The following is a 13,458-nucleotide window of genomic DNA, read 5'->3' as shown; positions in this document are numbered from 1 at the left end:
TTGAAAGACATTCCTGGGATGTAAAGCTGACAACACACTAGCTGGCAGAAAATTTAACCAGTCTTCAAAAGGATTTATATGTATTTCCAGGTTGAGAAAGTGCTCAACAGTTACAAGTTTTCTAAGACAAATGATCTGAGAAAGGGATATCTCTTCCTCCATAATCAACAGGGAGAGTTAAACTCCTTAATTTTCTCCTGTTTTCTTAGCATGTTTTGGCCTCTTTGAAACAACAGACAAGAAAGGTTCAATTTAAAATTATGTTTTTCTATGTGTAGGGCTATTCACTACAGTAATAAAAAATAACAACCCTCCCCCCACCTCACCCCAGAGTACTATTTTAAAAAAAATTCACCACTCTTCTTTGGCTCCAGTGTAATTCAAAAGTTTTAGAGGGGTTGATGTTAGATTTGCTCTGGGCAAAGAATGTGGTTCAACCACTGTACAGATGCAATGCTTTAAAAAGTTGACTTCAGGAACACACCCTTGAGTAGTGACTAATAACATCTATCATACTGCTACAGATCACCTAGTTTCTTTAGCGTACATTACTCATTTTCCAGTATATTCCTTTGGTGAAGGACGCTTCGAAAACAGCCCCCACTGGAAAAGCAAACCCATTTAGGTTCTTCATGCAGTCTAGACTCTCAGAGGTAAGAGAGGGACCACTCAGGAGACTTGCTGTATGCTTTTTAACAGCAACCACCACAATTCCAGCACTGAGTGCCCTAACTTTTTTTTTTTATTGGTATCATTAATCTACAATTACATGAACAACATTATGGTTATTAGATTCTCCCATCACCAAGTCCCCCCCAACATACCCCATCACAGTCACTGTCCATCAGCATAGTAAGATGCTATAGAATCACTACTTGTCTTCCCTGTGTTGTGCAGCCCTCCCGGTGCCCCCACTACATTATGTCTGCTAGTAGTAATGCCTCCCCCATTTTCCCCCGTTATCCCTCCCTTCCCACTTATCCTCCCCAGTCCCTTTCCCTTTGGTAACTGTTAGTCCATTCTTGGGTTCTGTGTCTGCTGCTGTTTTGTTCCTTCAGTTTTTCTTTGATCTTATACTTCACAGATGAGTGAAATCATTCGGAACTTGTGTTTCTACACTTGGCTTATTTCACTGAGCATAATACCCTCTAGCTCCATCCATGTTGTTGCAAATGGTAGGATTTCTTTTCCTCTTATGGCTGAATAATATTCCATTGTGTATATGTACCACCTCTTCTTTATCCATTCATCTACTGATGGACACTTAGGTTGCTTCCATTTCTTGGCTATTGTAAATAGTGCTGCGATAAACATAGGGGTGCATCTGTCTTTTTCAAACTGGGCTGCTGCATTCTTAAGGTAAATTCCTAGAAGTGGAATTCCTGGGTCAAATGGTAGTTCTATTTTGAGCTTTTTGAGGAACCTCCATACTGCTTTCCAGAATGGTTGAACTAATTTACATTCCCACCAGCAGGGTAGGAGGGTTCCCCTTTCTCCACAACCTTGCCAACATTTGTTGTTGTCTTTTGGATGGTGGCCATCCTTACTGGTGTGAGGTGGTATCTCATTGTGGTTTTAATTTGCATTTCTCTGATGACTAGCAATGTGGAGCATCTTTTCATGTGTCTGTTGGCCATCTGAATTTCTTCTTTAAAGAAGTATCCAGATCCTGTGCCCATTTTTAAATTGAATTATTTGCTTTTTGTTTGTTGAGGTGTGTGAGCTCTTTATATATTTTGGATGTCAACCCTTTATCGGAGCTGTCATTTATGAATATATTCTCCCATACTATAGGACGCCTTTTTGTTCTATTGATGGTGTCCTTTGCTGTACTGCTTTTCAGCTTGATATAGTCCCACTTGTTCATTTTTGCTTTTGTTTCCCTTGCCCCTAACCTTTATTTACTTACTTATTTTTATTAAAGTATGATTGCTATACACTCTTATGAAGGTTTCATGTGAAAAACAATGTGGTTACTACATTTACCTTTATTATCAAGTCCCCGCCCATATTCCAATGCAGTGACTGTCCATCAGTGTAGTAAGATGCCAGATCCACTATGTGCCTTCTGTGTGCTGCACGGTTCTCTTCGTGATCCCCCACACCATGTGTACTAAACATAATACCCCTCAATCCCCTGCCCCTAACTTTTTAAAAAGATAGTCTCAGGCACAGGGAATTACAGGAAAGAGAAAGACAAAAAGTTCCTGACTTTATAAAGCACTAGAGTCCCTGCGAGAAACGAAAACCATTCTAAAGGAATCAACGTTACAATAGATGCAAGTAAGAAGTACAGGAAAAAGTGACCGAGGGTGAGAAGTGCGTATTTTGCGGGGGGTGGCACGAGGCCCCAAAGCAGCGTCCGTTCCTGGAGATTCCAGCTCCTGGGGTCGCCCAGAGCCCCACAGACACACTTAAAATTTTAATCATGCCTTCGCCCTCCCCGCCCCCCGGCCGCGAATTCCTTCCCGGTTGCCGACACACCGGGCAGTCCCCTTCTAGGCGGCCCCAGCTTATCATCCCCAATCCGGCCACTTCCCGGCCGTGGCCAGACGAGCCTCCAAAGTTTCCTGTGACGGCGCCGTCCGCCTCCGGCCCATCCCGCCCTCACTCTACTGGACACCGGGCGGAGAGGAGCGGGTTACAGGGACGAGGGCAGCAGCCCGAACAGGGGTACTGCGGGCACCACACGAGCCGGGAGCAGGCCCACAGGGCGGCGGTCACAGCACCACACATACTCTCGCCGCGTCCGCAGCCGCTGGACCACACGCGCCCACCTGGCCTGGAGCCCAAATCCCACCCCTCCCGGCCCGCCGGGCTAATGGGCCGCGCCCCGCCTCCTGGGAGGTGGTGGAGGAGGGGGTTGGGGACTGGGCGGCAGCGCCCGCCTTCCGCTTATTCCTATTGGCTCAGGCCTTTCGAGGTCCCGAAGACCGGAGTGCAGCTGGATTGGCTGTAGAGGCTTGTGACAGAGGAGCCCATTGGTTGTGGAGACCGCCGTGACGCGGGGTGGTGACTGGCTCCTGTGTCTGAGGGGCTCCTGCTTGTCAGGTTCTAGGTAGGTGAGTTTCGCGCCGCCCGCGGCAGGCGGTGTTGCCCGAGGCAACGCCGGAGGAGCGGGGAAGAGGAGGGAAGGCGAGCCGAGAACCGGGGCAACACTCTCTATCCGCTGGGGCGCGCCTGGGAGTTAGCCCTGGTTGCGGCGGCTGCGCCGAAGCCTCTCCCTCCGCCGTCAGCCACCCCTCCTCCCGCCCCAGGCTGCAGGGTCTCCTGCCGGTCCCCCGCCCTCAGCGGAGCATTCCAGGTCGGGGCTCAGGGCGGGCTGCCCACCCGGCCCCGCGAGGCCCTCCCCTTCCACCAAGCCCGGACGGGAGGCTCAGGGGGCGGGTGCCGGCGCGAGAGGGCTGAGGCGGGCGCAGCGGCCCCGCCCCGTCGCCGGCTCGGTGGGCTGCGGAGTGTGGGGCGGGGTAGGGGACGTGGGCACCGCCCCTCATGCCCGCAGCCCCTTCGGTGGGTGCGCTGGCCTCCTAGCGCGGCCCTTGGGCTGGGGCGGACGTTCCCGACGCCCAGGTGCCCCGCAATCCCTGCCGACCTCTGCGGCCCCGCAGTATCTCTTGATCCTGGCAGTTCGCCCCCGCTCTTATTCGTCTGTTAGCTTCCCCACCTCCTGCCTTATCCCCACCTTCCGTCCCTGCTCCTGCCTGTCCATAGGTGAGCCCCAAGAGATAGTCAAGAGAGTTTATACTTCAGCTGCTAAGTGTGGAGCTAGTGCAGCGGGGCAATTTCTGCTCTATTCTCTCATTGCCATTTAGGGTTGAGGAGGAGTTTGGAGGTACCTTTGGGTCGGCTTTCTGCCTTAGAGTCTCCCTTAGTGTCAACTTTATGAAACACGCTTATTGATTTGGTGTTGGGAGGGCCAGGGTACGTCCAGTCATACACAAATTACGCAGTTAACTGTGAAGTTGTCGCTTTTTACTTTGCACATTTGTGATTTTGATATTTAATGTTATACAATCCCCAATCCAATAATTTATTAAGGCTGGTAGCCGTTCATTTTTGTTCTGCTTATGGTTTAAAAAAAAAAGAGGCTGTAATCTGTTTAATTCGTAAGACCCTATATATGTTCGTAGTCGCCTCACTGCCACTTTGATATAAATTGCTCCAAAGGTTTGTAGTGCTATTTTTCTCTTTCTCCAGATATTTTAAGATAATAAAGCAAAATTCTTGAGTCATTGTATATATAAGTGTAATGGCAAAATCAACTACAATAGACCAAAACTATTTCTACTTATTGAAGACTAGAAAATACTCTTCAAGCTACGGAATGGGACAAGATTAAAAAAAATACTGCAAAATGTTACTTCACTAATGCTGTGTTGTACTCCTAGTATACCTATACGGTCTTTAGGAAGACATATTTGTAAAGAGCCACACATTTCTACTTTAGGAAGACGTATTTGTAAAGAGCCACACATTTCTCCATTAATGCAAAGGAAAGCTGAGTAGAATCCGAGAAATCTGCTAGTACCTTTGAGCCAAGAGAGCTATGCTTCCAAAGGTATTACGAATATATTAAGAGAGTACGTAGGCATACCTGGAAACATTTTGCCTATTTTCTTACATGAAAGACCTTTGGTGAAGATCTGGTTCCCTTCTGCACTGATGGTTGACAACATTAAATATATACCACATAAAATTATTTGGGGTCCAGTTAATGCAGCTTTTGCACTATTTCAAAGGTTCATGTCAATGGTTTGGAACAAATAAGTCAGGCTTTGGTAGACAAATCACTTTCATTTCATCTTCATTATATCAAATTTGCCATTTTCTATCCTCTGGTATTTCACTCTGAAATATTCCAAACAATGCCGGAAAGTTTAATTGTGTAGATAACTACCCAGCCACCTACAACAATAACATTTTCAAGACTGTTACTTAGTAAATATTGAGGAACAAAACTGACATGATTAACTTTGAAAACTAGTGTAAATATATATATATCCCACCAATAGCCTACCAAAATATTGTAGGGTGATTATTTCTGTTTGTAGATGGAAATAGTATTTATAGAAACTAGTAATTTTATTCTGTATCTATTATAAAGCAATCCTGTGAGTGGGGAGTCATTATGTTTGTAAGGTCCAGATGAATAAATGCATTTTGGTAATCAGAAAAAAAAGGAGATCTAGTGAACATCTTACACAAATAAAGTTGTGCTTTAAAATTAAACTCCTGTGTTAATAGGTTATAGTTTTGTACTTGGTTTTTAAACATCTTCTTTTGAAGACAGATCCAAGGGACTATTAATTATGCAATGTTTTGGTAACATAAATTGGATCACTCATTCATTATTTTGGAATAAGAATGTATTTGAGTAATGGAAAAACAAAGCTTATAAATGTGAACTCTAGAACTATTTAATAGAAAATGAAGTAATTAGAGAAATTTAAGTCAATATTTTAACAGGGGGCTCAAAATTATCTCGGGTATTGTTTCATGGTGTTGCTAAAAGAATATTTTAATATAGAAATTCTGTTTATAATACAAGAAATGGGTGTAAGTTCACATATCTGTATATTATATCTTTTCATACTTAGGAAATTCCTGCACTCTTAGTATTTGGATCCTGCTTTTCAGTTTTAATATGCCCTAAATGTGGTTGTCATACTTATCTCACTTATATAACTAATTTCTGTACTATTGAAATTAAGAGCTATGTCTCAGAATTTATAGACCTTTCGATTGTTTCATTATTATTTTTCCATATCTCATTTGACTTTGGCATACTTACATATGGTTTATTTACCATACCATTGAGAGATTAAAGGGAACAAGCAGGTCATAGTTTTGGAACTTTGGGAACAATAAGATATTTAGTTATTTTAAAAATCACCTGAATTTTTTCCCCCCTTTGCCTCCCTCCCTCTTTCCTTTTCTTCTTCCTTTCCTATTTTTATTTTAATTATAAAAGTTAAGTGCTTTAACAACAATACAGAAAACTATAGGGAAGAAGAGTCACCAATAATTCCACAACAGTTAATGCTCTGAAAAATATCAAACTTTTGTTTCCTCTTTTAGATTTTACCAGTTATTGCAATATTGTAGTCTTCATTGCAGTATATCTACACTTGTATGTAAACGTGCAGGAGTTACTGAATTTAAGACTCTGTAACCCTAAATTAGAAGAGTGCTCCAAGATATGGAGAAAAAAACAGAAAAAAAAAAAAAAGAGGACAAGGACAGAGTAGAATCAGAACAAAAGAATCATGTATAAGAAATTATCCAATTTTTCTTATTTTATGAGTATAAATATTATCCTAGTTATCCATATGAAATGTATGGCTTACAAAATATGGGGCTTCTCAAGTTTATTCTTTGTAATTCAAAATATCTAGGTAATGTAAAGTTTACTTAATGCTTTTCTATACTTAGATTACAATCTAATTTTCAGACTTTTTCATTTTTGGGGTATTACATACTCAGCTTTATAAAATTAAATGTCATATTCATGACTTGGAATATTTTAAGAATATTCGTACATACTTATCATATTATGAGTAATTTTTAGTCTGTACGTTATGACCGCTTACTATAAGCTTGCTATTGTCTCCTCCTTAAAAAGGTTTTAATTAAGAAACAGGAAATTTTAATGTAGTTGTTTCTTGCCAGGTTGTAGGGTGTAATGACAGAACATTAATTTATTTTGGAGCCAGATAATCTGGGTTTCAGTCAGAAATCAGGATTTCCTTCTGTGAGACTGAGATCTTGGGCAAGTTATTTAATCTCTTTAAACTATAGTGTCCTCATCTGTAAAGCAGAGGTGATAAAATTACTTTACAAGCTTGTTATGAGGAAGAAACAATTTAGGTAAAAATGCCTGAATTTAGGAATTCCTCAACTTTCATATTCAGTTCCTTACATAGTAGGTTTAATGTCATCTTTCCTGTGTTTGTTCTACCACTCTGAAAGTCCCTAAATTTTAGATTTAGGAAATTAAAGTAGTGTACATTAAGTTTACGAAAATTTAATGATGCTTATAATTGGTACAAAGCAATTAATTAGAAATATCTCAGGTTAGCTGTTCTTTTATAGTTCTTTGATTACTGTATCTGACTAGGGGTTTTCAGAAATTCATATTAAATGCTTTTACCTCAAAATATGCTTAGTTTGTCTGGATTCCTGAATTATTTTTCTTTCACCTTAGATTTTCACCTGTTGTTGGATGGTTTCCCAAAATTCCTTTCATTTAAACTAAAAATATTTGTTTAAAAGAGGTACAGAAAAGCCAAATATTACTTTCTTAAAATCTCTAACTCATGTTCTTCCCTACCTTAAACTGCATTTAATCTGTTTAAAACTTACTTTTAATGATACGTAAGAGTCTGAGTTGAGTGTTTTCTTCTTCTTACTGATGTGTATGATTATTTTTTACGGGCAATATTTTATAAATTTCCATGTTTCAAAATGTGTGCTATTATAAGTATAGGGTTCTAATTTTTGAAGAAAGAGTTTAAGTGCACAAACCAGTCTAGAAGTAATGGGTATTGTGAAATGCACACTGAACTGAAGTAGGAGTTGAACCAGATAGCAGTAAAACAAAGTCAGTGAATATTAACATTTTTCCCATCCACGTATAGGATATTTACATGTGTGACATACTCTGATGTGCATTTTTCTAGCTTGCTCTCTTTAATTCCATTGTATCCTCCCCACTGAAGAAAGTGTATCAGAATGCAAGTGGTTGAGAATGACATCATTATAGTGATAAACTTCAATATACTCTTGATTTATTGAGGAAAGTGAATCATTACAAGATGTGATAACCATTAATAATGAATGCTTGAGACACACCTTGTAGTACTACAATTGAGACCCAAGTTACTTCCACATTTTCTGAAATGAATGTCATTTCACTTTTTCTTAACAATCCTGCAGAAAGGAGGACTACTAATTTTGTGTAATTGATGAAGAGTCTTACATTTAAAAGTGATTGATGATGAACCTTTAAAAATATTTGAGTAATAGCTTCATGGTCTGTATTGTAAATAACATTAGTATAGAAAAATTGAAATTAGTTTTCCAGTATGGATTATTTTACTTGAAGAAAAAGTACTTCCACAATTGTTTTAGAAGGAGGGAAACTCATAATACTAGAATATTTATATTCTGGGAACTTAGTATATACAAATTTTTTTATACTGGCTTGATCAAAAAAGTATCTTTAAAATTACATTGCTGTGAATAAGATTGCTTTTAAATAGCTCATCCTGCATGGATGTGGTATGTATAATATACAGTTAGAAGTGAAGACTTAGAAAAACTATATTCATTAACCCTTGACATTAGCAAGTGGTATTTCTCAAAACCTTTGTGGATCTAGGTTATAACTACCTTCATAAAATACAGTTACACTTAATTCAAATATTTAAGTGATACCTTCAGACCCTTACCAGTTCTACAAATAGGACTCAAGTCATTAAAGTTGTTAAGAGAATTTTTTTCTTCTGAAATGAAGGCTGGGTGATTTTGCATTACATCATTGGTTTAGATGCAGAGGTTCTAATTCTTGGCTCTTGTGTCCTAGGGTCTGTGGAACAGAGTGTTTCTGGCTTAATCACAGGGCCTGCTGCATTGTCCTCAAGTGGAGAGTTAGTCGTTATTCATTGTAATGCTTGCCGATGTTACTAGGCTGTTTTCTCCTTGGAGCTGAACACTTCTGCAGTCTGTGTCCTTTCTGCTTTCTAAACGTCCAGCTTGAGAGGATTTCCCTAGCTTCTCCTATTATTTGGTAGGGCTCTTTTGTCAATTTCCATTATGCAAAGGCAAGTGCATTTGATGCTTCTACTAATTAGTTCTGATAACAGTTGGGTCAGCAGTAGCTACCCTACCAACCACACTACCTCTTACTTCATGAAGATGTTTGTACAGAGTTCTGGCTTTCTCTTGAATTGTAGTTCTTTCAGAATCACATGATTTCTATATACATTCTTAAACAGATTAACCATCATTTCAGCTTTAAGGCTTTGCAGATTTTCCTTGGAGCAAAGGACGCATCTTCAAGCTTCACCTTTTTGTTTGTTTCAGTATAATGTGGGGTATGGTGGACTTTGTAATGACACAAATCCAGTCACTGTCACATTTCATATCTACTCTGAACTTACTCCAAATTTATGTTATCTAGTTAAATACCATTGTTTTGTCAGGCCCCTTTACTTTTTATGTTTTGAATAAATTGGCAGTAGTAATTAAATGGAATTAATGCAACAGTCTCAGATTACTAAGGACAAATAACTTCTAAGATCACTATGCTTATCTATAAAAAGTTAAGTTGGACAAAGTATAAGTATCCTTATCTAGATTTATATATAATAGAAACATTTTATAAAGCAGGAGGCTTTTTCCTCTGATATATATAAACATATATATTTATATATATACTTATTAGCATGTTATATTGTGATTACTTGTTTATGCATATTCCCTTTTTCACCCCTTCTTAGCATTTTAATCTCCAAGGTAGAAACTGTTTCTATAAGTAAAAGTTTTTGAGTCTGTTATGTGTAGTCAGGTGCTGTTATGCAGAGGGATATTAACATTCGTTTAGTGTATGCTGAAAGTGCTAGATACTTTTTGTACATTTGATTTTCGTGACAAGTCTGTAATTTGGATAGCCTGTATTTTCTTTTTGTAATCTGGGACCAATCTTAGGTCACATCATTTATCCAAGGAGACCCAACTATAAAGTGACACCTGAGATTTGAACTAAGCCTTTCATATGCTAAAACTGAAATAAATAAAAAGGTAAATGACTAAATATAGTAAACCATTAGCAGTCCTGGATTTAATAGCAGTTTCAGCTATTTGGGAGTGACTCCAAAGGTCCATGTTGAAATATTTGCAGTTTTGCTGAAACATATTCCTCTTACTGGAAGTGAGACCCTAAAATATATGCATGACCCTGCCTAACTTCCCAATGTCCACATCTCCTCCTGGTTTGTTCTCTGTTTGAGGTTGTTCTATACTGTAACTTTTGTCAAGTTGATAAGACAGAATTTCTTTATAAAAAATATTCTGAAAAAGAAAGCCAGCTGCTAAAGTGAAGAAAAAGTAAAGAGGTACGAAAGTGGTAGATCTTAGCCAGACAATAGACATTTTTGAGTAAGTTTAAAAATGGAATGTTGAATCCAGTGAGTCTTTCATCTGGATGTGAATCAATCCACCATACCTTTTAGGGAAACAGAAGTTGACTTGTGAAACATTGCTGTTGAGTGTTCCAGCTCTGTCAAAAATTCTTATGATTGTTAGGCAGATGTCTGGAAAGTGTTAGTGATCTTATCTTCATAAATCCTGTCCCATTTCCCTTCTGTCTCACCCTTAGCAATAATATTTGAAAGCAATTTGACTGTTTATAAATAGCTGTTTCTTCCTAGAAGTTAATGTAGGTCTTATGGATATCTTAAAATATTAACATAAACAGAAGTATCCTCACTTAAAGGATAGTATAGGTGTCCTCTTCTAAATTTCACAATTAATTATAACAGACCTTGGTGTTGGCCTCTTTCTAAGGTTGTGATTTCCTATTTCTTTTTGGAGCCTGATTTACCCTGTGACTGGAACTGGCATTCTAGGACTGAAGTGACTTCGCCTAGAGGTAATTGCTATTATATACAGTAATATCATGGTTTTTGAAAGAGGATGACAATGGTAAAAAATTAGGGTAGCCCACATTATAAACTAATGCAGAAATGTTAAAAGTCATATGAGGTGAATTTTTGCAAGAATGGCACAGAGAGGAGGAAGGCATATAATTGCTTTTTTGGTTATTCAACAAATAGTAATAGAATACTTCATGTAAGGACTTAGGTTATAGCTACAAATAATTATAAAGCACAGAGGAGTTTCAAACTGTTATCCTAAGAGAGAGTACTGATAAAGTACAAACAACATGGATATTAGGTAGAGTGAGACCTGCCTAGGGTTAAATATATGTTACCAGTAATTAGTTGTATGAATTTATGCAGATAATTTCTTATAGTTTCAATTTTTTCATTTGAAAACTGATACTAGTTTTTTTTGATAACTGGTAGTAACAATAGTTTTCTCAATTCCCGTTAGCTGCATGAGACCAAAACCCTACTCATACTAGCTTAGGGCACTAGGATAAACAGTAGTGTGCTTTTTTCAGGTACGGATGGATTCAAGGGCTGAAGCAATGGCTTCAGGACACAGAGGCTTTCTCTTTCATTATTCCTGGCACAGGAATAAGATTTTTGATTAACTAATATGGCTATCTCTGTTTCTGTCCCCTGAGAAGATCTTTGTTCTTTTCCTTTCTGGTCACAGCCAAGATGAGTATTAAGAGGGATTCCCTGGCTGGGGATTGCACTGCTTCAGCAGCCTTTTTGCTGTAGATGAAGTGTTGGGGTCCCAGGAACCATCTTAGGAGTTGAGCAGTAACAAATCTTTTTTGGGAATTCTTAGGCAATACAACTTTTTTTAAACTTAGTTAAGTTTTTAAAAAACTTATTTGCATTTAATCAACTTCTTCCAAGTACCCAAAGCCCAAATCCTAGCCCTAGAATCAAACCATTGCCTGGTGTGTCTCTAAACAACTTTGCCCATCACCGTAACCCAGTGGGTCTCCAACAGGAGGCAGTTCTTACCCCAGGGGACATTTGGCAATGTCTGGAAACATTCTTGTCACAATGGGGTGTTGGGGGCCACTAGACAGTGTCATTAGCACCTAGTCGGTAAAGCCCAAGGGTACTATAAAATATCCTGATGTGCACAGGGCAACTTGCCACAACAAAGAATTTTCCAGTTCAAAATGGCCGTAGTACTTATGTTATAAAACCATGCAAATACTAGGCTTTTCAGTTTCCTTCTTAGCCTCTGTCTCTGGGTCTCAGAGCAACTTTTTGAGGTGACAATGCACAGCAAATTTATCCCTGCTCTAGGCTGTTTCATGGCTCTTTATAATGGGTAAATATCTTGTTTCCTAGGATCCTTAGGGAGTAGCCCAGAGCATTAGCTTCTTACGTTTCATTTTTGTGTAGTTAAAGGCTCTAATTTTAGTTTAGGGATGGTTTGATGTTCAACCCTGTAAACTGCAAGATTATCAGCCATTTTAGATTTGTAGTAAAAGACTGAAAAGATTTTCATTTTATTAAGATTCATTCAAAGTATGCTTCTTTTTGAAGGATGTTACTGAAGACGCTACATCGTATGTAATATATCAACATCTTAACATTTTTTCCAAGTACCTTACAGTTCCATCCTTAGTAGGCACATAGCTTTACAAGAGGTGGGAGTTTACCAGCTTGTTTTGCTTATTAAGGAATGCTGACTTCTCAAACTGCAATAGGGGGATACCAAATTCCCTTCACTTTCTGTTATTATTGACTCAGTCAGTTCCACATTTTAGAGCTGTCATTTGTCTTATCTGATTTCCTGGCATAAATTTTATATTCTATCAGGCTTCTTTTGGATGCCAGCAATAGAAATCCAATTAAAAAATTAATCCTTCCCATATCTATAAGTGGCAACTCCATCCTTTTTTTTTTGTTCAGACCCCAAACCTTGAAGTTATCCTTGATTTGTCTTTTTTTTTTTCAGTTCCCCCACAAAATCTTTTAGCATATTATATTGGCTTCAAAATATATCTGGATCTAACTGGTTCTCCCCACCCCTATCTTGGTCACTTTGGTTCAAAACCATCCCCTCTCTCTTCTACATAACTCCTAACAAGTCTCCATGTTACAAAAGTAGTATTAGCCTCAGAATATTAGTTTCATCCTATTGAAAAATAAGAGATCACATCATTTCATTGCTCAAAATCTTTCAGTGGCTTCTCATGTAGCTCAGTATAAGCTCAAGTTCTTAAAATGAGCTAGTTTTGTGGTCCTGCTCTTCCTCATGCAGGATCTTCTCTGAACTCAGATTTTTCTGTTGTCTTCACCATTCATTCCATGCAGGCCTCCTTGCTCTTTCTTAAATAGGTGCTTTGTACTTTCTGTCCCCCTGGCCTAGAATACTCGACTCCAGATATCCATGATTTACTTCCTTATCTTCTGTAGGTCTTTGCTCAAATGTCACTTCATCTATAAAGTCTTTGATTATGTACATAAATTTGAAGTCTCCTACCTCTCCCATACTTCTTATTACCTATGCCTGCTTTTTGTTTCTTGTAACATTTACCACCACTTAATACTGTGTGTTTTATTTATTCATTTTGTGTTTTGTTTTCTCTTGAATACAGTCTCCATGAGGGCAGGAATTTTTGTGTGTTTTGTTGTGTAGGAAAATTCATGGACATATATATAGTTTAGTAGGCTCTCAGCAAATATTTGTTGAATGAGTTAATAAATAAAAAATAATTTGTTGCCTCATGTCTGAAACACTGATGGGACTGAGAATAGAGAAGGGGGAAGTGTGTTTATTACCCTAGAATATAAGTAA

At 38.7% G+C, this 13,458-nt stretch overlaps 1 protein-coding gene across 4 annotated transcripts in view; it reads left to right on the top strand.

The window, feature by feature from the left end:
• Positions 1 to 2,600: 2,600 nt before the first annotated feature.
• FER (FER tyrosine kinase) overlaps positions 2,601 to 13,458 on the top strand; it is a 461,718-nt gene continuing 450,860 nt past the window's right edge. The window contains exon 1 of one of the 4 annotated variants that reach the window (XM_073233126.1): positions 2,601 to 3,058. The gene's annotated coding sequence lies outside the window, so the exon portion shown is untranslated. Of the gene's footprint in view, positions 3,063 to 10,604; positions 10,652 to 13,458 lie in introns of those variants that run through there. The other 3 variants (XM_037011947.2, XM_073233137.1, XM_073233133.1) reach the window with 3 other exon arrangements.

Source organism: Manis javanica, chromosome 1, assembly GCF_040802235.1.
Source record: "Manis javanica isolate MJ-LG chromosome 1, MJ_LKY, whole genome shotgun sequence".
NCBI lineage: Eukaryota > Metazoa > Chordata > Mammalia > Pholidota > Manidae > Manis > Manis javanica.
Note: the sequence above shows the minus strand (reverse complement) of the source record. Positions and strands in the feature narration are given on the sequence as shown.